This window comes from Agelaius phoeniceus, chromosome 3 (genome assembly GCF_051311805.1).
Source record: "Agelaius phoeniceus isolate bAgePho1 chromosome 3, bAgePho1.hap1, whole genome shotgun sequence".
Classification (NCBI taxonomy): Eukaryota; Metazoa; Chordata; class Aves; order Passeriformes; family Icteridae; genus Agelaius; species Agelaius phoeniceus.
The window spans coordinates 113772490-113796142 of record NC_135267.1 but is presented as its reverse complement, the minus strand read 5'-3'; the positions used below and the strand labels follow the sequence as shown (position 1 = coordinate 113796142).

Below are 23653 nucleotides of genomic sequence, written 5' to 3'. Positions count from 1 at the left end.
GTGGCAAAGTGTAGATTTTTCTGCATAACTTGTTTCTTGGTCTAATTGATTTCTTCTTCCTGAACGTGCAGCCAGTGCTGCCTTTTCAGGAGTGCTTTGCAGCCTTGCTGCCATGCAATACTTTGTTGTGCTCAATCCTTCTCACACCAGAGACGTGTCTGTGCTTTGTTTGCATTTGTTTTATGGAGTGGAGGACATGAGGGTTTTGTGTCGCTCATGTTCGATGTGGGTTGATAAGAACCAGATATTTGAAGAAATGGAGAAAAGCAGATTAAAGATTTCCTGTCCCCTCATGGCCAGTTTTCTCTTAGATGAAATGAAGGATTTGTGAGTGGGCACAAGTGAGTGATACAATCATGTTTCTACCAGAAAGTTTAACTGTATCAGTGGGCTGCATCTTAGCATTTTTGATAAAGATTGTCTTCTGAGAAGAATTAATGTATTTCTTACTCTTGCTACTGATTTCATCCACATCAGTGAGTTTAATTTGCTTGCAAAATATTTCTCAGAAGTAAATTTTCCTTACAAAGGGTGGCCATTAAATATAAAGAAAAGAAAAAAAGAAAACAAACCCCCACAAAAACAAGCAAAGAAAAACACCTGACAACAGGGAAAATTGTGGCAGTTCCCCATGAATCTTGTTAAGCTCATACATTTTATAAGTATTTAATGTGATACCTTGTAGGAACAGACAGCAGCAGGTGACTGCAGTAACTTTGAAGAACAGCTTTTTTCTGTCACTTCTTTTCCAGCGTGGCCCAACAGCATTCCTAACAGAAACTACTTGCACAGCATCCCCATTCCTCTCAGGAAAATCAGTATAGACTGGTAATAATGCAGAGCAACATACAATTAAAAATTAATAGCAAAATGATTACATTATTCTCTTCTAGCAGAAACACCCCTGTACCCTACAACAAAGGCCTTTAAAGCACTCTGGCTGTTTTCCAGAAGAGCTGATGGATGCTGCCCCTAGCCCTGCTGCCTGCTGTGCCAGGCAGGAGCTGCCGAGTGTCCGTGGAGGAACGGGGCAGGGGCTGGGCAGGCTCTGCTGCAGTGCCCGCCAGGAGAGGCTGCTCCATGGCAGCAGCATGGCAGGCTTTGGATTATTTTGGATTATTCCAGTAATCTGTGACGTTCCAACTGAGAGACAATGTGTGGGGAGGCTGGGAGAGAGAGGAATTGCTTTGCTCGAGTCCAAAACAAAGGCTTTGCAGTGTTACACAGTTCATTCTGATCACAGAAGTATCCTGCATTAGGGCTTTCAGCCTGAGATAATTGACCTTGACTTTACTCTCAGCTGTGGGCACAGAACTCTTGGTGCAGTGACTTACCTTGAAGAACAGCGTGCAACTGCACAGAATATTTACTTACTGTCTTTTTTTTTAATTCTTGAAATCTGTGCACTGCAAGGACAAGTAGGCAGAAGTGTAGTGAGGGATGGAAGGTATTTTATGTGGATGAACACATGAAGAGGTGATTATGTATTGCTAAAAGTCTAATCCCTGGATAAACTACAGTTTGCTATTAATTCTTTGGACTTGCTTAGCTGCTACTTAACATTTCCACGACTTAACAATTATATTCTTGAGCTAAGAGTAACTTTTCAACAAAATGTGTAGGGATTAGAAACATTGATAATTATATTAATTAATATTAATGGGAGTGACAATATTTGTAGTCATATGACAAACATAAGGAAAGCAGGGCTTTAATTTTATCAATTAATTCTGTTTCTAATTGCTTTCACTCTTCAGTTGTCAGAACGTGTTCTCCTTGCAACAAGGAATGTGTTAAGCAGGAAAAGCACAGACCAGAATTAAGGGGAAGGAGGGCTCTGTGTTTGTATACAGTGCTGTCTGTTACCCAGAAGCATATTGAGCCTTCTCTGTGGGCTTTGGATTTTCCCTCTATTTATTGTAAGTGCCCATCATCTGGAGTAATGGGTTCAGTCTCATTGAGCTGGGTTAGCAGGCAGAGAGGCCAGTCAGGAGCAGGGAATGCCACTGACTGAAGAGCTTTCCAAATTATCAACTGTTCCTTCTTCCCACACCTTCCCAGAGGTGCCAGATGAGCTCTGGACAGCAAGGCAAGCAGGCCTTGGGAAAGAGAGCTCAGCGTGTGTGTCTACAGTGACTCCTCAGATTTAATACCTTTGATGGGCCCCAAGTTGTCTCTGGAGTCAGGCAGGGAGCTGCAGTCCATTGGCCTTAATCCTTCCCTGTGCTCCCGTATCTTTATACTGCTCCACCAGCTCCACGCCGCCGTAAAACCAACACAATCCACCCTGGGCTCCCTGGTGGGAGGGAAATCCCTGCCCCGGCCCCTCGCTGAGCGCTGCAGCTGCCACAGGGGCGTCCTGGCACCAGGAACAGGGCAAACCCCCCTGCAGATGGGTCCAGAGCCCTGAGAAGCTGCTCCTGCTTGGAGTCCCCACAGGCTGGGGCTGTGCAAACCCTGGCCCCCAGGCCTGCAAGTCCCCATGTCCTAAGATTTCTCTTAAGGCAGTGAAGTTCCCCCTGCACAGAGCCCTCACCACACAGCCATCGGAGAGGCTGATAAAACAAATAATGATGATCTCCTGGGGCAGCTGCAATAAACAATGCTGCCAGCTAAGAATGGTGCCTTTGATGGCTCTGCAGGCGAGAGCTCAGCCATCTCTCAGCTGCTGAACCCCAGCTCGCTGCCCTCCCAGGCTGTGCCAGCTGCTCCTGCAACGCTTCAGGGGCTGCTCTTCCTCTCAGCTCATCCCTCCTTGCTCCTCCTCAGCACTGCAGCCCTGCAAGGCTGGCAGGATCTCAGCAAGCCCTGTACAGGTAAGGGATGCTGTCACCCAGCACATGCTGCTCTAGTGGCCTCTGGCTTCTCCCACAGTGCCTGGGAGAAGTTGCTGCTGCCTGCTCAGCTGTGCAGATGTTGGTATCTACTGGGCTGGGGAGTTCCTCACCAACACCCCAGTAAATCTCATGAGCATGAGGGAATACCCCAAGTTCATTTGCATCTGGTGGGCTGGAGACCTTGCCCCTGCCATTCCCCTCCTTGTGGACATGTGATGCTGATCCCCAGCATATCTGCATCTATGCATGTTTTTAGGATAAAACCAGGAAGCACAACTCCATCTTGTTGTGCAAGCCACATCATTGTCAGAAGGCACTGTCAGGGCAGATGCACATCTTCTGTGCTGGTACAAACATTGCTTCTTCCTCATCTCCTCTTCAGGGGACAGAGTTCAGAATGAGCTCTTTTGTGTTTGTGTCCAGTGCTCTGGGATGGACCTGGAAGCTTTTGCTTTTCCCTGTCAGGAAGCACAGGTTTAATGGATGGAACACACCAGAATTGCTTAATGAGTGCTCAGTGAATATTAATAAAAGTTTGGACGTGACTTAGGCTACAATGGCTGAGAAGTTTGAAAGCTTTGGTTCAAGATTACAGGAGGCTGTGAGAAAATATGGTATCCAGCAGCTAGCATATAGTGTGGATATTTCACTATCCAGGGATCTCTAATTACTAATAATGTACAGGAACAGTATGATATGTCCTTACAATTGCAGAATCCTTTTCAAAGATAATCTTTAATAGTTTATTTGACAACCTGTAAAATTATAGAAAATTATTAGTCTGGGGAATTACAAAATTCCCCATAGTACAGTCAAACAATAAAATTATAATTACCTGTGGGTAATTGAAATTTAACTGTTTTTTTATTGTATATTACACATCAATAGCAACATAAGTTCAAGAGTGTCCCCCTCCCCTCCCTTTTCTTTTCCCTACAGAAGTGGGGAAAATGGACAACCCTGCTGGTATCTTGTGAGCCCTTGTCACAGAACAGAGCTTGAACAATTTCGATTAAAGCAGTATGTTCGAGACTGTCATTAGACCTGCATTAAATTACATATCTGGAATGTTAAAAATAAAGAGCACTGAAGCTTATTCACAGCTGCCTGTGGTAAAGTATGTAGTCAAGGTTTTTATTATCTTTGAAGTTCTTATTTTTCTCTTTTCTAAAACTTACTGTTTCATCAAACAAATACCTAGCACATTTAAGAACAGTGTGAGCACATGAGCAGAATTGCTGGAGCTGGATAAAGCATTAGCATGTTTCCATTCTGTGCTCAGTTGTATTGTTTAGTGCTAACAATGGTAATTTATCAATTATACAGGAGGGAACAAAGCCCCTCACTGTCTCACAGCTCCAGAAGTACCTGGTACAGGGCCCAAAGCTGGAGACCCTCTCAGAGCTCAGAGGGCACCATTTACCATGAGCATTTGCCTTGTCCCCTTGCAGTGACCCCAGGGAGTCTGCTCAGTACTCAGCTCCAAGACTTCCATGGCTTTTTTCCTAAACCTGGAAAATTATAACCTTTTTTCTTTTTCCTTTCTGACCCAGGGACCTTGATAATGAAACACCACAGCCTGTTCTTGTCTAGTCAGTGAGATCATCCAGTCCCTCTTGTCATGTAATTTGTGGTGGCTTTACAGACTTTGATGCCAATCTGAAGGACAAACCCCAAGCTTTTGGATGCTGCTCAGCCAGGACAAACCCCAAAACATGGTATGTTTGACAGTTACTTGTCTGTACAGCTTTGCTACACACTGCTGAGATGCACAAAATCCTCTATAGAAGAATCAGACTGGCTACTTCCATTGGATTCTGTAAAGTGCTTTGTGATCACAATGTGAATATAACAGCACAAGTAAAAATATCTCTGTTTTATTAAGAGTTTCAGTTAAAGTGTTTAATACCCAGATTTTATCATGAGAGAGCATCACAAAGACTGAGTACAACGTAATGGCAAGCCAGGTATTGTTATGATTATCATTACTATTATTTATATATGATCACTGAAGTACTAAGTGAAAACTGGGAAATGGAGTTCCTGAGTCCCACAGAGCTCATAGTAACAGCTGTTTTTGGAGGATGCAACAATAGCAGACCAGCTCTGCTTCATGGAACAATTAATGGTGCATACAGCCCAGTCTGGAAATCCCTGATCCCGAATGGGTTTTCCCATTTTCAAAAATCAAAGAGGGTAAAATTTCACTTGGATCTCCTGCCTTTTTTTATTGTGGTGCCTCTTACTCTTCCCATTGCCTCTTTTCTCTGCCTGTTGGTGTGAAGGGCACCCCTGCACATTAGAACTGTGCTGTGTCTGTTTATCCAGCAAAGCAGCTGGAAACTCCTCATCCAGGTGGCATCTGAATGCCTTTGCAAGGGAGAGATACTCTGCCTTCCTCACTTGCCCTTCCCATCGGAGATTTTTAAGTGTCTTGGCCTCCTAAAAGCTAAAGTGGAGCTTTTGATTGAGATTTAAACTGAGTGTAGACCTTTGAAAAGCAGAAAGCCCAGGAGGGGCTGTATCACCAGAGCAGTTAATGGGCTGAGCTGAGCAGGGCAGAGGCAGGACTGGCCCAAACCCCAAACTAAAGAGCTGTGACCCTGTGTGACACACAGAGCTCTGTTTGGCTTTGGCTGTTCCCTAATCCTGACCCTTGACCAACACCTGAAGGCTACAGGAAAGTTTTTCTCCATCCTTATCTTGGCTATCATTCCCTGGCAGATTCCAGCTGCTGAGCTCAACACCAAAAAAAAAAAAAGAAGCTGGGGAGTTGTTTTCCACTAGGATTTATATAGATGGGATGCTTGGAAGTTAAATCTTCCAACCACCACAGTGCACCATAGTGTAAGACAAAGAGCAGGAGATAAATTTTCCTGCCTTTGAAATTCCTGCTCATGTCACTCTCTGAGCAAATTTTTACCATTTTGACACTGGTGAGAAGAGCTATTCCAATGTGAGCCTCTTTCTCTGCGCTGCAGTGCAGGGATGAAACTAAGGATGAGCAATTGGAGCCCTGTCAGGATTACACCCAGGTCAGATTTTTCATTCTGCTAAAAGATGCTTTTTTTGACATGGGAATCAGGAAAATACATTGATGCAATGTGTTGAAAGGGACCAAAAGGTTGTTATTTGCTCCCACCAATACAGAGAGACACAACCCTCCTGTGAAATGAAAATATTTTCCAGTGAAAACACAAAATTTGACACTGAGTGCAACATAATGGGAGGGCCCAAGGGGGGCTTTGGGGAGCTCCTCAGGGAGAGGGGGCTTTCCATGGGCTCTTTTACTCCTGTCTGTAGGGTGAGCTCACAAATGTTTGGGTAGAGAAGGCAGCACGCATCCAGATTTTAAAAGAAATAAAACAAAAGGGATTGGCTATTTTTCTTTCTCATGGATGAGGTTATAAGGTTAATAAAAGAGTTAATCCCAGCCTGCTCTGCAAAAGGGAACAGCTCACATTTGTGAGACTTCAAAAGGCTTCAGAGTGTCTGTGTATGGATGTTGTTATTTCCTGTCAGGGCTATCCCAAGAAGATGGGGGCTGGGAGCTGATTTTTTGGAAGAAGAGTTTGGCATTTAACTAAATCAGTTGGAGTGAAAACAAAAAGGTTAGTATAAAATTATTTTGAGAGTAAACTCCAATTCAATAAAATTCTGGGTATTTTTTTCTTTCGTTTTTTTCTCCCCTGTGAAAATCTAAAATTAAAACTTACTACAGAGCAGTGGAGGCTGACCAGAGCATTTCAACCAGATGGCCCAGAGAATCTGGTTGGATTTTTCTTGTTGTTTTTTTAAAAATCATCACATGACTTTAATTTTTAAATATGTTAATGGTTTCAAAGGAAAAAAAAAGTCAATTTAGGAAACATTCAGAAAATTAGAAGAAAAAAAAAAGGAAGCATAGTAGGGAGAAGAATATTATTGTTTTACTGAATGGTTTGGTGGAAACATAGAAGACCTGGAGAGCATTCTGCCTGACAAACAATCTTGTATTCAGACAGGGGAAATGTGGCCCAAGCTCTCTTGCTGAGTCTTTACTCAGCAGACAAACACGTTACCAGGGGTGCTGCTGCCCTTTTTTAGAAGCGCAGTTTTTGGCACTCGCAGTTTTCAGGGATTCACTCCCCCTGCTCCATGGTGCAGCAGGGGTGGGAGCAGGCCAGGCCAGAGCCATGGCACAGAGTGCTGAGTTACAGCACTCAGCTCTTCTCCTTGTGGGGTGTCCTCCCTGGTGCAGGACACACCTGAGCTCTGGCCCTGTGCCTGTGCAGCAGGGCTGGGACTCTCCTGCTCCCCAGGCAGCTCTGCCTCAGCCCAGCTGCTACAGCACCAAGCAGTGATTTACAAAGAGACCTGGGTGTCCATTTGCTCCCCAACATTGAGGGAATGATTATTGCACAGCATAGAAAATTACCTCAGGCCTTGTCAGGCTTTTCTGGAGAAATAAATAAGCCTGGGTTCCTTATACCCTTCCCTGGCTTGGTGTCCCCTTGCACAGCTGAGAGTCCATGCTCAGACACAGAGTAAATGTTACAGTCGATATCCCTCAGCAGAGAAACTGCACTGCAATTTCTTTTTTCTACCTTTTTTTCCTCTTGCACGAGGCTCCTGTGCTACCAGCTAACCATTTCCTATAAGAAAATGGCATTGTGTTAAAGTTATATAGTGTATCATATTAAATTTTATAACAGTGCTTTGTGTTTTGAAAAGACTTTGGGGGGAAACAGCATCAATCAGGGAACCACATTTGATAGACTTGGAAGGGGCCTCCTGGGTCATTTTGTCCAAGACCTCTATGAAGCAGGAAAGCTTCTGCAAAATACCTTTCCCATAAATGTATCTAACCTTTCCTTAAAGACACTGAGTGATGGTGCCATAAATACCTCAAGCAGCTAAACCAGTCTGATTGACCTTACGATCACAAAGTGTCTTCTAGTACTGTAGAGAAGGTACAATTTTCCATTCTTCCAGCTGCAGCTAAGCAAGAAAAAAGGGCAAATACACAGTAATGGCCAACAATACAGACTGTGCAAACAGTTTTACTTTCACTTTACTGCCATCACCTACCATAAATCTGGATGTACCCACTGATACTTGGTTTCCCAGTGTAGTGTCTGTGATCCTTGTAGTATCCATCTCACTTTGACTTTTGGAGAGCCACCATTACAGAGTGTGGAAATAAGGAAGATGGACTAGCAGCACTTTCTGATTCAGGAAGCTATTTGAAACCTGATGCTGTGTAGTTTATTTATTTCTTTTCTCTATTTATTAGAATTTGTGAGGTGTTTCTTGTCAGGACCATGGGAGTAGGGGAAGCACAGGGCTTTTTACAGCTCTGTCAGAGTGTCAAAGAATAATTTTTATTCTCCCCCAATAATTGTGTACATTGAAAAATAAATACCTGGTAGTTTAGCTGCTTGTTGCTGCAATAGCAGTGCCTTGTGTGCTGCTCTGCCTTCATTTTCTCAGTGAGTAGTAGAAGAAGTGTCATTTTGGGTAGGTGTGTTATTAAATCACAGACACTCATTGCTGAGAGCTTCCTGAGCTGTACATAAACTATCTTTGGCTTGGATTTTTTTGTCTTTTTTTTTTGTATGTGTGGTTGGTTTTGCTTTGTTTTGTTTTGGGTTTTTTTGCAAGCACCAAAACAAGGTGACAAAGCTTAAGGCCAGTTGTTCAACCACCTCTTTTCATCAGGCTTCCCACAGCTGTACTTCTCCCACACACAGGACTGCTGCAAAATGGGGCAGGAAGACAAGGCCTAGGAACAAAAGACACAGAGAAGATAATTTAGAAAGAATGTGGTGATGCTGGGTTAAAAGAAAAGTCAGTGACTCTGCATGTCCCTTCCCACACGGTTTTGCTGTGTCTCCTTCATGCCTTGTGCCAGTTCAGACTCACCGGTGGGTCTCAGCTCAGTGCTCATCATTTCATCAAGGCCTTAAATAAGCCCCCAAAATTACAGAATTTTTTAAGGACTTTTCTATAGAGTTAAATAAATTAAAAAGTTAACTTTTAAGGACTTTTCTATAGAGTTAAATAAATTAAAAAGTTAACTTGCCATCCTTTCCCTGATGTGCAAAGTTATAAAATATTTGTCTAGTATTTAGTCACATAGAAATATGTGAAAATACACCAGAAACACTCCTCATCCAGTTGTTAAGGGCAGATGCTGCTGACCATTCAACCTGATAGTATAGAACTGTAAAACTGTTCTATATGCCAAAAAAAATACAAATGCCAAAAAAAATACAAATACCGACAGAGCTTTTGTTTATTGTTTATATTCTCTTCAGACACTTCTTCCCATGGCATCACCAAATCAGGCTTCCCTTATCACCACAGAGTCAAGACAGCCCCAGCTCACCTCTCATTCTGCTCCTGTCTGAAATTCCAGCTGGAAGAGCAGCCTTTCCCTGCTTGAGTGAGTTGAACCCCCTCAGCATTTATTTATTTTTATGGGATCCTGGTACTCCAATCCACATGACAAAATCAGATCCTCCTGCTTCCTGCTGACCTGCTCCAGCCCCTCATATTCCCCATTTTCCTCTCAGTGCCCTCCATTCCCTACATTGTAAATACTTGTTGGAGGGAAAGAGAAGCATAATTTATTCTTTTATGTTGGAAAGGAAATGAAAGCAAAGAGGGCTTTTTTTTTTTGTTCTTTTATTGTTGTTGTTATTATTAAGAAAGGGCTTGTTTAGGGTTTTTTTTTCAGGACAGACAAGTTCTAACCTGTACATGTGTGTGCTCTAAGGTACTCCTGAAAATAAAAACCACATTTGCATCACATATGCTTAAAATAAAAAGAAATTACATATCATAGAGGTTTTCTGATCCTGTTCAGTGCACAAATGCCAATATGGGGTTCTATCTTGCAATCCATTTTGATATTTACAACAGAACATGGCATATCATTTAATTTAAATTTGCAGCATGCTCAGTGTAATTAATGCTGTGCAGTGCCTAGAAAATCCTGATTTCTTAATGTGATACAATGCCTGCATGCTGAGAGCTTTTTTTTCAAATTACTGTATCATTTTGGAGCATTAATGGGGAGGCACTGCCATTAAACAGGGAAAAAAGAGTCAAGGCCACTTGGTCTTTATGAAACTTCTGTGCAGCTCCCCAAAATATGATGCAAAGTACAGGTTTGTTTTAGAAGAGGGGGAGAGTCAGAGATTTAATTTTCCCTTGACACAGCATGATGCCTGAATAGCCAGACAGCTATTCCTAAATTATGTGCATTTCATTCCTAGGAGCTGTGAGCATTTTGAATGGGCTGTTGTTAAATACAGTACACAAGCATAAATACTCCAGGGAACAGCTAGCTGAAATTTTGGCATGAGCAGAAATCTGATGTAGTATCTGAGCATGTAATAATAATGCATATTGATTTGTTGGGAATGCTAGGAGAGGGGTTTGGTATTCTGGGATGAGAACTGTTAAACTTGGGAACATCTTGTGTGATTATAATATGCTGTGATATTTGTATGCTGTGGGCTTGGCAGGGACAGAGAGGTTCACATGAAGATTTAGACTTGGAGACTGGCAAGGTTCTTAATTTTGGAACCAAACACAAAAAACTGAGTGCATGGCAAAGATATTTATATATATTATATATAAATGAAGCCTGGAGAAATGGGGACCAGAAAGGGGATGTGTTTAGCAAGAAGGGTTGTGATCAAATGCCCTTCAAGGTCAGGAGCTTTACTGCCATGGCTGCCTTGAGCTTGGGTGTGAGTTTATGTGCTTTGGGGGGCAGTTGTGTGTTTGATTGGTACCAAAAGAAGAGGGGAAAAAACCCCAAACAACATCCCCTTATCATTTTGCAAGGTATCAGTTTCTACTGGACTCTACTATAAAAGCACTTCTTATAGACCTGTTGATAGCAAAACAAATTCTTCAAGTCCTCTAAATAAATCTGTTTCTATACATAATGCTTCAACTTCTCTGTTCTCATCTGACACCTGACAAGTCCACCTTAAGAGTAATTGGTCCTGCTTTGAACCTCTGCAAGCACAGTGGGAGGAGGGTGGGCACTTTATTGACTTGGATTGATTTTGGTAGGAAGCACATGAGACAGGCTTGGTATGCGATGTCGCACCTGGGATACATCACACTCCTCAGGAACATCTGCAGGCCACGAGCAGCGCTCAAGAGGATGTGGAGGAGGCCCTCAAACAACCCCATCCCACCAAGTGGGACTGCTCTGCGTGGTCACCTCAAAGAGAGGCACCAGCTGGGACTAAGTTCATCAGCCAGGTGGGAATTTCAGGGCGTGGTGCCATGGCTCTTGCGGTGGAAGCCATCCCAAGCCACGGGCTGTCTCCACAGGCAGGAACCAAAGGGTTATCCCAATGCAGGTTGGCCAGCATGTTGATCTCTTCCCACTGTGGTGTCAGGCCTCAAGAAGGGCTGTTGGGATGAGGAGTTGGACATTTCCATGCCTGGAACTCTGTTTTCCAGTGCTCTGGTTATTTGAGAGTGTTACAGGGCAGTGAAAGGATTTGCAAACCGGCTGCTTGGTTTGTGACAAAAAAAGTGTCATTGATATTAATAGCTCTGAGCTCCAGTACAGACCTAAAAAAAACCCAGGGAAATGGCAGAACAAAAGGAGACAGAAACAAGATGGCACTGAGGGTCTCCTCAGCAGGGATGCTGATTAAGACGTGAGGAGGGGGCTGTCCCGCCCGCGTGCGGGTTTGGCTGGGGAAATCTCCCTCCTCCCCCTGTCTCGCCTCCCTCATCCATAATGAGGGAAGGAATAACTTTGCAGCACACTTTGCATTGGCATTGCATGCTAACTTCATTACTGTTTGCAACAGCCTGTGCAATCCTCAGAGGAAAGGAATAATAACAAAGAAAAAAAATGATAATTACCAAGCACATAGTTTTCATCTATAATCTTCATTTCAGGATTCACTCTTCCTGATGTCAATATTTTATAATGGAAGAATGAGATATGCTAAGTTTCTGTTTGATGGAAGTAAATTCAGATTTAATATTGCCGAGGAGCTGAATTTTTAATAGAGCAGAGCAGTTTGCAGCCATTGCAGCCCCTGTTTGCAGCTCCTGCCGCTCCTTTGTACCGGCTCAGCAACGTTCCCATGACCAGGCAGAAAAATGGGAAGAAGCTGCTCTGGATCTGCAGTGGGGTGACAGTACTTTGTCACTTAGCTCTGTCACGATAATTGGGAGTGTCACACAATGAAGCAATATGACACACCCCCAGTAAATGAAGAGTTTTCAAAGTGATGTACAGCCCCTGTCAGCTGCCAAAGCTTTTGTTTGCTCACGGAGCCGGGCGGCATTTCCAGGAGGAAAACCGCACTGGAGAGGCACCCTTGGAAAGTTTGTTGGGAATTGATTTCCCCTGTGTTTTTGTAAAATGGAATAGATCCTATGAGCAGGAGAATACCCCCTTTTATCACACACTCCCAGCTTCCAACCTGCTGAGGACTTTCCACAAACTCTTTAGGAATTTACCTCTTTTTGTTAAATTGGGTTGGATCTCATTAATAAAAGAATGGTATAATGGAAAAGAGTTTCTAAAATTATACTGTAACCTAGAATTGCAGGATTCAGCTTTCTCTGCCTGAAGAAAAAAATTCTGAAGCATTAAACTTACTTTATCAAGCATTGCACCTGACATGCTCTCATAAATTTTACATACATTTTAACTTATTTTAATATTATGCAGGCTTGGTTTAAAATATTCCCATGAAGTACCTAAAATGAAGCTGCTCAGCCATAAATTAGAGCTAAAAAAATACTTGTCCGTCCCCCCCCCCAACTCCATCAATATTTCTTTACTTAAAATCATGTGTTGTATGTAAGTTAAATTTTCCCTTGCTGAGATACTTTGTATATCTTAATAGGAACTACCACAGGCCCTGGGAGCTGTATTTCTGTAGGGTTACATTTACCTTTTTTTTTTGCTTTTTTAGAGGTGTCTTACCTAAAAGCAGCCAGCAGTAACCCTTTGCATGCCACAGTACAGTTAGGGCCAGGGTCCACAATTAAACATGAGGCCAAATATATATAATATATGTGTGTGTGCATGTGTGTGTATGTATCTGTATGTATATCTCTGTGTGTGTGTGCATATATAGATCTAAATACACATTTATATCACAGAATCGCAGAATGGTTTGGGTTGGAAGGGACCTTAAAGCTCATCTCAAACCTGGGCAGGGACACCTTCCACTGTCCCAGGCTGCTCCAAGCCCTGTCCAACCTGGCCTTGGACACTTCCAGGGATGGCAGCCACAGCTTTCTCTGGGCCACCTGTGCCAGGGCCTGCCCACCCTCACAGGGAAGATTTTTTTTTTCCTAATAGCCAATTTTAACCTCCTCTCCATTTGGAACCATTCCCCCTTGTCCTGTCCCACCAGGCCCTTGGAGTCTGTGTCCCATTGCAGGTTCCCTTCAGGAACTGGAAGGCCACAATTAGGTGACTCCAGAGCCTTCCCTTTTCCAGGCTGGACAACCCCAGTTCTCTCAGCTTTTCCTCATGGGAGTGCTCCACCCCTCTAACCATCTTGCTGGCCTTCACATGTATATAAATATATATAAAGTTTTTCTCCAGGAGCAGCCCTGTAGCAGCCCCGCTGGTTGGATGGGGACCGACGGAAGCTTCCTGGTGCAGGTACATCCATGACAGCTCCTCACAAAGCTCCATTTGTGCCCTGATTTCTGAGACTATTTCAAAGCCCAGGCTAAATTACACAAACATTTGGCCATAGACATAACAGGCTTGCTCTGCAGTGCTGTCAGCTCCCTGCCTCCCAGCCCCAGCACTCCCTGCATGTGTCTGTCAGGCCATACTTGGGCAGCGCCGCAGCGTGCGCCGTGTCCCAGACACTGGAGTGATTATGTCTGGGTGCTCCTTATCTGATGGAAAAGCCGGCAGTGCTGCACATCTGTGCTCCGAGGCTCCGCTGCTGCAGTGCCACGCCAGTATTTATTTTGCTTCTGCAAGTTAGTTTTCCTTGAGAAGCAGCAGGGGCCTTCTTCAATGAACTGAAAAATGTGTATTGTATGAAAGTCTGTGGAGGGTGTGCACCATAGTTCAGTGGGCAAATGTGAACCCAGGGGATGACATTTCATTTAAACATTTGGTTTACATCTTTACATGCCAAAAATATTAATGTCTTGACTTTAGCAAACTGAATCCAGCACTTTTTTCTTTTTCCCCTTAAATGAAGTAATTATAGCCAAAACACTCTGTGGGTGTTTGTTCTTCCTTCTCAAAGGTGGAGTTTCACACACAAACATTTGGTTTCGGGGCTGGAATTGTCAGTAGCTGCTCGCTTGACACTTCCCCCTTCGTTTGTGTTGGAAAGCACCAGGAGTTTCTTTCCTTGTGTTTATTGTGTTACCCTCAGCCCTTTGATTGGGACATCTCGGATAACAGCAAAGTCTAGCTCAGCGCCTGTTCGCTATTTAAAAAAAAGTGAAGAACATGGTTTCTATCAAAGGATCTACAAAGACAGTTAATGTAATTGAGAAGCAGAAGGGCATTTATGGAAGTGCATCTGAATGTCCTCTTCACATGTAATTGCATCAGGAATTCTACATTAACATGCAAGTGCTGTCCAAAGGGAGGAAAAAAAAAAAAAGCTTATTTTTAGGTAGAAGCCCTCAGTGGGCAGTAAATTACCCATAATCTCCCCCAAACTAGCAATTAGCCCTGTTTGCTGACTACCTGAATTGTTTCACAGTAGTTCAGCACAGTCTTACCAGTTATCACCATACTTATAATCAGAGATTCCGTGAATGATTCCCGCAGCTCCACATACTGCCTGCCTAAGGTCAGCCATAATAACAAATACATTTTATTTGCTTCTTTTGGCCCTTTGGAGCTGTTTTCTCAGGCTGCAATATGTGAGGAGAGCTGGTGCTGCCCTGCTGCTCAAATGGCAAGAATGTGAACAGAGAAAGCAATTCAGAGGGGTAGGTGTGCTTTGGTATTAGTTAATATTCATCTGCTTGTGTTATTTGTTATTTATTCCCTTACAGCAGCCAGTGCTGCTCAGAGAGGGTGAACATGCTCCCTACTGCTGGGGTTTGCTCTTCAGAAGTTCTGACACTGAAACACATTTTTCAACACGAGCCTGCCACTGATGAGTGGAAAACTGGAAAGTATGGAAACAAAAACCTATGGAATTTTTTTCCTTAAGGCGGCTGAGCAGTTTTCATATCCCCAAATACCCATGGTTTGCCAAAATAGTAACTGAGCTTGGAAAACAGTAACTACGTTGCCAACTTCAGCAGTAGAAACAATCATGGGCCTACACATGCCCACAAATACAAGCACACACTCCTAGGAGCAGCATCAGGCTTAAAGAAAGAAAACCAAGGGGAAATGGAGCTGATAAAGTATTTGAAAGAGAAAACAGGAATGTTTGGACCCTGAGCACTAAAGGTATATTTTTAAGTACGGTGCACACCTTTGTGAGTAATGCTTTACTTTGCATATTATTTCTCAGGCAATATCCAACTAAATCAACATGGTGGCACCATGTAATAAAGCCCATTTTCAGTGCTGGTTCTGTGTCACATTACAGAGACATGGAGCTGTATTCCTGCCTCTGATCTGAGGACTAGAACTGAGGAATGAAGGAGATGGAACAGGAATTCATGCTGAAGAGGAACAACTAAAGAGTGATTCTCCTTCGTAAGTGCACTCTAGGAAGCAGGAAATGGAAAGATTGCCTTTGCCTGGCTCTGTTTAAAATGTTTCAGCTTCTTGTTTCACAATCAGGAACATCAGCTCTGTGAGCAAACTGCCTACAAAACTACCACTACAAACTTCAGACCAGTTCTTCAAAAGAAGAACATTCCTGTTTTCCAGAAAAAACCCCAAAACCTTGGGGTTGAACACTTTCCACGCTTACCACTCAGGCCTTGACTAAGGAAAGTACAAATAAACTGGTCCTGAATTAAAGTCATCCTCGTTGTGAGCACATACCTGGCCAAGTCAGGCAAAAGCAGATTGATGACCCAACAAAGTTCACCTTGTTTTCTGAGTTGAAAGCTCACGCTGTTCCCTGGCAGAGCAGGCATGTCAGGCCTGCAATAACCACTTGCTACCTTGCTTCAGTCAGCATTAAACCCAGTACAATATTAACATCTTGGGGAAAATCCAGCTGGAAATGGCTTTCTGGGGGGGAAAAAAGGAAAGGGAGGTGACTGAATAACACACCCTGTCTTTGTTTACTTATTGATTTCACAGTAATCTTAAGGAACTTGAAATTTCTTCTGTCACCTGAAAACGTTTTATTTCCAATGTTTTCATTAAAATGCAGAGTTGAATTCCTGTCCAGAAAGAAGTGGCAAAGAACAGCTGGGCTTCACCTGAAGGTAAATAAATCACCTGGTCTGGCAGAGGTTGGTCTTTCTGCTTGGTTTTACTTTGCAGGAGCTGTTTGTGGGCACATCTTCCTGTGCTCAGTGCAGTGAGTGGCACTGCTGGGACAGAGCCATTGCTCCTGTGGCACCTGAATGGTCAGAGCATCCCCAAACTGGGATTCAGAGCAGCCCCACTGACTTGGATGTCGGGCAATTGTGTTTGTGCCTCAGGGGGGTGAGGTTGGCACACAAGAGCTGAACTTCAAAATTTTGCTTTAAAAATTTATAATTTGCTCTGATCATTTTTCTAATTTTTCCTTTCTGAAGCACTGGTAAAGTTTGAAGATGATCCCTAATGATGCACAGCACAAGTGCTCTGAAATGCATCTCCTCTGGGTGAGTGTACCCTTTAGTGATGATTCACCCTGGAAGCTCACTGGGCACTGAGCACCTCCAGAGTATTTCTGGAAAGAAAGCAAACAATCGAGCCTCTGAACACTGGGCTCTTAAATTACCAAAATATTTATCACTTAATCTGAAGAACACTTTGCCAAAATCCTGGGCTATGGTGAGGGCATTTGGCACTGGATTAATTTCTGATGAAGTTCTAGGATCAGGCTCTAGGCTTGTGAAGCATCTAGGGATGCTTCAATGTAATGCCCTGGCCAGTTCCATCCTGGCCCGCAGCTGCTGGGATCAGGCTCTGCCAAATTCCTGTCACCTTGGGCTTCATTAGCATGTGAAAACAGAGCCCTCTTGGCTTTGTGTCTCCCTGAAAAACCAACCACCCAGCCTCCCTTCGGCCAGGGGAGTGGGGGCACTCGACTTTAAAAGGACAGCGGTTCTTTAGGTGCATTTCTTCTACTGCCGCTCTTAAAAAAGTTACCAGAGTGAAGGTTCCTGTTTGCAGTGCTGGGGAGGAGCTCGGGTAACTGCTCATAAAGGGCCCACGAGCAGCGGCAGATGAGGGACTCAGCAGTGTGAGTAAATATTTTATGGTTGAGCCCTTAACTAAGGATTCTCCATTTTGGAAGAATAAACTCCTGCACTGCCATATGAAATATTTCCTGTGCATTTCAGTGAGCCAGGGGTTGCATTTGCTACCTCCAGCCATTCTGACAGTGAATGAACCAGATCACTTAAAATATTTGCAGAGAGAACTTCTGAACAAATAACACAACTTAAATGGGGAAACTTCCCTAAGTCACATCCATTCAACCAGGGAAAAGAACCAGCCCTATGTAAGCAGTCTGTGAGCACAGGCCCTCCTGTCTGCTTCACAAGTATCATATCTCAGAGGCAGGAAAAGTTATCCTCCCTCCACAAAAGACTTTGGGAATAATTATGTCTAATGAAAAAAAAAAAAAAAAAGAAAAATCACAGTCTGTTCATGGACAACGCAAATGGAAGGGGATGGGAAATTTGTGAAGGTCCTAATTAGTTAGAAATTATTCCACTTTTGGAAACACTTTTTGGTTGGCAACACTCATTGAACAATTGTCATTTGATAAGGCTTAAAGTACTTTGGATGTTCTTCAAGCCACACACCATGATTATTACATGTAATTTTTAAATTTCTGACTCACCCATCAATGAAAATCCATGTTAATCCACGCTAAACTCCAAGTACAGTGGAGTAACACTAGGAGTGGCTTCAGCCAGGATCAGACACTGCATTTAAAATTGAGGCTCCATGATGGATTTTGAGACTCACCCCATTTTTGTTTACCCCTAGCAGCTCCCCTCTTTGGAGAGCGTGAGGAGGATTTCATCTCCTTGGAATTCTGGGGTAAACTGTCCTTGTACAAAATTTGTTCAGGGTCAAGTTTTAGGCAATATTTTGTACTGCAATAACCACATCATGACAGACAACCTTTTCATCAGATAAGAAAAAAAAAAATCTTCTTCTCCAGGTCAGTACAAGGAAGAAACACGACAGAGCTATAAATACAGAGCCCAGAGGTGCCAAAGCTCCTGCATTAAATGCAGTCATTGGCCATGTTTAAATTTTTTCCCAAACATTTCAGGTGTTAAGACAGAGAAGCAAGTAAGTAGATACATGGGGGAATGGCAGCAGTGAAGGCAGCTGGTAATGAGCCTCATAATTTCTGTCCATTTTTTCAGACAATTATTTAAAAATATGTAACTGATTAGAGGGATTGAGTTGGGAAATCAGGTACATGGGTGACCTCAGGTTTAGAGGTGGGAGAAGGTGGGAACTGAGGGAGAAGCTTGTCTGACCACGTTGCCTTTTCCCAGGATGGGCTGAGGAAGATTTTCAGGTGACAACTGGAACATTTTAATCCGTGGTACTAAAAGAAAAGCCCTGGTCACCAAGCAACTGAAGTCAGAGATGTAAATTATACAGTTGATTTCCAGAGGTGGGCAGATACCCCACAGTGCTAAGCAAAGTCCCAGAGAGATGAGTGGTGAGAGGAGGAAAGGATAAACCCCCACATGGTGGCCTCAGCAGTGTAAGGTAAGTTTAATCACTTAAGCAGTGATATTTTAAATCCTGTCTCCAGTGGACAAGCCTTGCTGTGAGGGTGCTGAGGTCTATGTGCACATGATGGTTGGGTGAAAAAATTGTAAATGGCTGTCAGAAATTGCCATCTTAGAAAAAATTGCATTCTTAGAAAAAAAATCTGTACCTACACTTGGAAATGATAAGGATTTGCCAAAGGTTACTATTGGTTAGAAAGAGTTTTTGAAACTCTATCTTTAAAGCTGGGCTTAAACTCAGATTTTCACAGGGTGGAGCTGGATGTTTGTGTGAATGTAAGTGGCAAGAATCTGGAGGCTCATCCAACTGGCATGGATGAAGTCGTGGCCAGGTCAGTGCAGCCCAAGGATGGTCCTGATAAGGCAAGAAAGGAAAGGAGATGAAATAAGAAATGCTAATCTGAGGAGTTTCGCTTACTCGCCTTGTCAGAAAACAACACTGAGTATATGCAGCACAAAATTTTATCCAAAAGAATAACTAAAAGATACTTTTCTCCTAAACAAAATGAACTCATTAAAATTAACTCAATGGTTCTGTTTTTCAACCCAAGAAACAAAATTCCTTCGATTTTTTTCCCCTGAGTTCTGCCTTTTTGGGGGGTTGGAATTGGACAATTTTCAAGGTTCCCATCCAGCCCAAACCATTCTATGATTGTATGAAAAAAAGTTTTCAGCTTGTTGGTTCCCCTTCACTCTGAGGGCTCTGGAGGTGCCAGGGATCCTCCTGAGCTCTGAGCAGTTTTACAAACACTCCACAATGGTCACTCACCACAAATGCCACAATAAATGAGCTTCCAGGTTGGCCTGTTCCAGTGAAATAATGGCACCACCCCAATTTTAAGATGACAGCACTACAGCAAAGCTAGAGTTACCAGCCCAAGTGGTAAATTTAGAGTATTATGAAAATATATGCATTTTGAAGTGCTGTGAATTACACCAAATAATCCTGACTATGTCTTTTGCTCTACTAATGAATCAAAGCAGAGCTTTCCACATTATCTGCAATCACCATGGAGAAAATGGGTCTTGGTGTGCATGGTTTCTGTATAAATAGTGCATCTTCAGCACATTCTGAAGGTAAGTAGTGTCTGATTGCATAATAATAACAATAATAAAGAGAGAGCTGTCCAGCCTGCACATGGGCCAATTAAAGGATCAAATGCACAAGGCTGCAGCACTCCTGGCAGGGAGGACTTGCCAGGGAGGTGCCCGGCCCACCAGTGCCCTCACCTCCATCCTGCACCTCCCACCACAGCAAACTGTGGCATTCAGGGAGCTTTGTCCCTGAACCCCTGCATGGAAGTAGGGGAGCTGCACAGTATCCACTATTTTAACAAAATAATTGAAGTTGTGACTGCAGCAGAGGCAAAACTCACCAGTGAAGCTCCAGTGCCTGTTTCACACCATGCCTTAGAGCTGTGCTGGGCAGGATTTCTCCAGCTGCAGGGACCAGACTCAAACCCCACTGCATGACTGAGAATTCATGGAGAGCTGGAGGAATGTACTTTATGGGGTGGCTGGATCATATGTTTATGGCCTGAAAGAGGAGATCCCAACCCAAGCCACTTTGTTGGTCTCTGATGGTGAGAGGCTGAATATGAACATGATATAATTCATGCTGGGGCATGGGTATGAAAAGAGAAGGTGCAGGCTTTGCCTGGGACAGCCCCAGCCTCAGTAGCTGCCTTGCCATTAATTATGGCTAATGGGCTAATAAACACCTTCACATGCAGTGCACTGCACGTTCAGCCTGAAGGAGCCCCCTTGGAGAGATGAGCCAGGAGGACTAAATGTAAAACCCTGGATGCTGCAATTCTGCATTGCTGACAGCATTAGCATAAAGTTTTAGGGGACCAAGTTTTCTGGATGTCTGCAGACAATAATTCACCCCCAAAAGGACTTCTGAGAGTTGACAGCAATTGATGGGATATTTCCTACACCTTCTGCCCAGAAGTGGGTGGTTGTGACCCTACTGGTGTGGTGGGAAGGGTTCCAGGTGGCTGGAAACAACATCTGCACCGGGGTTCCATGGGCAGATCCCAGCCTGGCCACAGGCATCACTAAAGCACTGCTCCAGTGGCCTTTTCTGGAAGATAATGGCACTGGCACTTCAGGAACTGAAGCTGCTCCTCAAGGAACAGCCACTTCCTCTCCTCTCAGCTCTGCAGAAGAGCAAAAGTTCCTGGTTCAGGCCTTGGAAATAACAAGGTGAAAGGGACCCCATTAGAACCTCCCAAAACCAGGATGAGATATTCTCATATGTGATTGGAAAATGGGCAAACACAGCCTGCCTGGACAGGCCCCTCCTCTCAAAGAGCCATGGGAAAGGCTCCTGGGTCACAGGAGAGCTGGGAATTCACCATGAAGTAGCCTGCTGGGATGCTAGGGAAAAACCCTGATCAGCCAAAATGCAGCTAAAGACACTGAGCACACTGAGAAGGCTTTCTGCAGGTGCTTCTGCAGGGTTTTCCTTGTCCCCACAACAGAACCAGGCCCACAGCAGGACAAGCTGCTTCAAAGAGCAGAAGGAAAGCAGCAGCTCCAGGCTCAGGGTGAGTGGGGGCTGCCTCAGGCTCAAACCCAAACTGTTTGTGCTGGAAGGAGCTCAGGTTCAGTCCATTGGTGACTCACCTTGCTGGGCACACAGCTCTTTATTTGGAAACCTAAACACAGAACCAGGGCCCAGCTTCAGATAATCAGAATTTTACCCTCTCTAAAAATACCTTCCAAAAAACAAATTATCACCCTGGAACCAATAGTTGGGTTTGGGTTTTTTTTTGTTTTGTTTTGTTTTTTTGTTTAACCCCAACTTTAATGAATTGACTGAAAAGTTTCTCAGTACCTTTGCCATTAATTAAAAAATAAACATTTTGTGACCCTCTCCTAAGGAAAAACCCAGCGGATGTAGCTCCCCTGCCCTGGACACACTTAGATTTAGCTTGGTTCACTCCCAAAGACCATGATCCAACCAGATATTCAGACACCTGTAGAACTTCAACGCACTTCTAAGGACTGCTCTGAACTCTGCCAGAAGTAGGGAAAATAAATTTTGCTAAAGCACAACTTTATTTCTTTCAAATCTGAGTTTTCTAGAATCTTGACTGCAATGCATCACTTCAAATATTTCCTATTTCCTTCCTCATGCAGAATATTTGAATATTAAGCCAGATATTTTTATATTTCCACAAATTAAATGCACCATGGCTGAAGGTTTGACAGAAGCTCTAATTTGCACATAAAAAGGTGGAACGATTTCAGTTTTGACAGCACAAGCTTTTGATTTGTTAATAAAGGCAATTCTTTCTCAATTGTGAACATACTCCCCAAATAAGACAATGCAGTTTGTAGCAAATAAAAAAAAAAAACCAAAAACATCTTCCTGGTGTGGAGAATAAACTTTTGATCCAAAGTTAGTGTAGGAATTCAGATTTTATAAAAATAAAAGAATGAAACTCACATTCAAGCTTTAGCTGTACCAGAGCAGGGATCAGAGGAAGATCCATGTTCCTGCCACTTTCTCTGTACCTGTTGTTGGAAACATAACCTACCTTCAGTTTCTTTGGCTGAAGTTCATTGCTAGAAAGTACCTGTGAACAGGGGAAGTACTTTTGGGGTTGGGGAGGTGAGACAGATGTGTGGAAATGGTTTGGGTGAAAAGCACCACAGATTTTCCTGCCATCAAATGCAGCCTAAGAACATCAGGATTTCAGACTCTGGTGACAAAACCCAAGCACCACCAAGTTTGTAAACCAAGAGACAACCAAGGCTAAGAGACAAGAGGCCACATCTTGAGAGTGGCCCCTCTGTGCCCACGTCAAAGCCTCCTCTTCCCTTGAGACACCACAGAGCAGGAGAGAGGGTAGAACTCCAAAGCAGTCTGGGCAGAGTGCTTAAGCACTTTCCATGCATAAGCATGGAAAAAAAATAAAATTTGGATTTGTGATCTGAGATCAAGCTATTCTAAACTTTTCCCTGTGTGACAGCCAAAAGTGTCAGCATGGAAGCAAAGTTGAAAGTGCCCAGGCTCTGTTTCAGGATATAAAAGGGTAACAAAGCCCCTGCCCATGGGCCTGCCAAGGGCTCGGCTTTTACAAGCTTGGCACGGACTTTGGCCTGGCAGCAGAGGTTGAGTGAAGCTCCTGCAGGAGGTGGGGATCGAGTCCAAACAGCCTGGGGCACAGACCAGCCGGTGCTGGTGGCACAAGTGCCCACTGTGGGGTGCACATAACCCAGACCCCCACCACGAGGGCTCCCGGGTGCCACCTGTGGGCACGGGCAGAGAGAGGAGCCAGCACAGCTCCACATCCCTGGAAAACCCTTCCCGGGCTCTGGGCAGCGCTGGAGCCCCCGGGCACGGAGGGCACTGGGCGGTGCCTGGCAGCAGCACCTCCTGCTCCAGTGCACCCTGGGCCCGACACAACCTGCTGCCATCCCTGTTTCACTCTGCCACGTGTGGCACTTGGCACACTGCTCTGAGGCACTGCCCATTTAATGCAAAACCTCCTGATTTCTGTTAATTCAAAGCTTTTGTGAAAGACATTTTTGTTTTCCAAACAGTGTCCCCTTCTGCTTTTCTTTGCTTGCATCTCACCACAGTTGCCTCCTAATCCAGTGTTGGTGAAACAAGGCTGAAGGTATTTTGGTCATGTTTTCACACTCCTGATGTACACTTGCCTTGTCTCCTTCCACTTTCCTTCTGACTACACTCTGCTTCACAAATGCAGCCATCTGGCACAACATCGCAGTTTTTTTCTGTCGACACCTGAGTAATCAGAGCCCTTTTTTCTTCCTTTTTGTTTTCATTTTTAAATAAAGCAAGTGCTTCCAACTCCAGTGCCCAGGCTTATAAGAGGCAAGCCACATCCCATTAATAAAAAGGAGCAGAAGTGGGAGGTCACTGGTATTAATGCTAGAAAACATTTAGGGTGAGATGTGAGAAAAAAATTAGCACCCAG

General features: G+C 43.8%; 2 long non-coding RNA genes across 6 annotated transcripts in view; one reads left to right on the top strand and one right to left on the bottom strand.

Annotated features, from left to right (window-relative positions):
* Positions 1-3566: 3566 nt before the first annotated feature.
* LOC143693651 (uncharacterized) overlaps positions 3567-23653 on the bottom strand; it is a 435266-nt gene continuing 415179 nt past the window's right edge. For 2 of the 5 annotated variants that reach the window (XR_013181591.1, XR_013181587.1), the window contains 2 exons: positions 22156-22223; positions 3567-8601 (listed from right to left, as the gene is read on the bottom strand). This is a non-coding gene — a long non-coding RNA (uncharacterized LOC143693651). Of the gene's footprint in view, positions 8602-15816; positions 16009-16633; positions 20236-22155; positions 22224-23653 lie in introns of those variants that run through there. The other 3 variants (XR_013181588.1, XR_013181589.1, XR_013181590.1) reach the window with 3 other exon arrangements.
* Positions 14658-16614, top strand: LOC143693652 (uncharacterized). Its single transcript, XR_013181592.1, has 4 exons — positions 14658-14798; positions 15413-15522; positions 16154-16208; positions 16524-16614. It is a non-coding gene; the product is annotated as an uncharacterized LOC143693652 (long non-coding RNA).